General features: G+C 34.4%; 1 protein-coding gene across 2 annotated transcripts in view; it reads left to right on the forward strand.

Annotated features, from left to right (window-relative positions):
* LOC127749727 (uncharacterized) overlaps positions 1-1,649 on the forward strand; it is a 128,375-nt gene that overhangs the window by 18,361 nt on the left and 108,365 nt on the right. The window lies entirely within an intron of this gene.

Genomic DNA, 1,649 nt, shown 5'->3' on the forward strand with positions numbered 1-1,649 from the left:
GTAAGTTAGGACCCATTTCGCTGGAGGAAACTGGAATACATACAGACAAGTGCAGTATACCAAACGATAGGGTTTTACCCAGTAATGACGCCGTATCAGAGGTTTTTTTTTCACTTTGATAGCAAATTTTTGAGAAAACTCGATTTATAATTTCTGTCCGCGTCGTGAAAAGTTCAGAACTGTGGTGAGAAAGGTGGTATTTTGAAATGTCAATAACTCATTTCTCTGGGTGTAATTCAACGAAAATTGATGACCACCATAAATGTGCCATAGAGGCCGTGCTTTCCGAAGTAATTACCACTCGAAATGCATTCTATTTATGTTGTTGCTGATTCGGTTCACTTTGGACTTATAATAGTTTTGGTGCTGGTGAGGGCGTTGTGCGCATGCGCGAACTTGTCATGCACATAAATACAAGAAATTGGATTTATTTAGTGTGTTTGTACGACGTCAACACTTTTAATTATCATAAGCAATCATTTTGAGTTTGTTTGGAACGTGGGGAAGTCGCTGTTTTCCGTAAAATGACAAATGAAATTGGAGGTTATGTTAACCTTTCGCCAACTTTGTCAAATCTATCAACTCAAGGGGGTCTTCCCCGATAGGAAGCCTTTAAACGTTCTTTAATCTCTCCGGTAAGGTAGTTCGACCGAGAGACTATAAATATAGGATTGTGATTCGAAAAGTCCAGTATTTTTGACGTACGGGCATTGGTTTAAGAGAAAAAAATACTTTATTGAAATATCTTAAACTCACCATAAGTAGGATTAGGAAGTGACATGGATAACATCACATGAGTTCAAAAAAAAGGTAATTGAAGACATCTTTCAACAATAAGTATTTTTAAATTTACAAAAAAAATAAAATATATGAATTTTTGAAATCTTTTATTTGAAATAGCTGAAATGATGTCTCCATCGATTTCAATAAGAAATATTCTGGAAGTAGCTCATAGCAACTCTGATTTATTCTGAAAGTGTTGTGACACGTGGACTTTTAGTTTTTAAACTATGCGGGGATTGCGCATTCTTGACCAACCAACTTCTGACTACAGAACCTCTTCGACTTAGCTGGAATGGATGGAAATGAACTACCCATGCTTAAATTGACATTCTTTTATAGAACATAAGTATTCTCTGCCATCGTATATGTGTATTTAAAAGATCTAATTGTTACGCTAACTTTCGGTTGTTTTGCTTATCCAAAACCACACTAATATGCTGATCATTAAAAAAAAACACTTTAAACAGTTTCTTTATTTATATTTGTGTTACAAGGTACTATGTATTAACAAAGCAACAATAGAATGCTACTGTCTATTGGACTAGTTGAGCTTTTACATATTAGCAGAGAGTAAAGGTAAAACATATTTATGAATAAAGTAATCGTCTAATATTTTGGGAAAAGCAAAACAACCAAAAGTCTAGAAACTAGAACTTAAAAATATACATATATTGTGACTGAGAGCTATTATTGTACATGAAACAATGTCAACTGAAACATAGGTAATTCATAGTCATCCATTGCAGCCATGTCGAAGAGATTCAGTTTGCACAAGTTGGGTGGTCAGAGAAAGCGTTATCACCACAGCTTATAAAAAGTAAAAGTCCACGTATCACAAAACTTTCAGCATAAATCAAAGTTAGTAT

The sequence above is a fragment of the Frankliniella occidentalis genome, unplaced genomic scaffold (assembly GCF_000697945.3).
Source record: "Frankliniella occidentalis isolate FOCC.00 unplaced genomic scaffold, Focc_3.1 Scaffold84, whole genome shotgun sequence".
In the NCBI taxonomy this organism is placed as follows: Eukaryota; Metazoa; Arthropoda; class Insecta; order Thysanoptera; family Thripidae; genus Frankliniella; species Frankliniella occidentalis.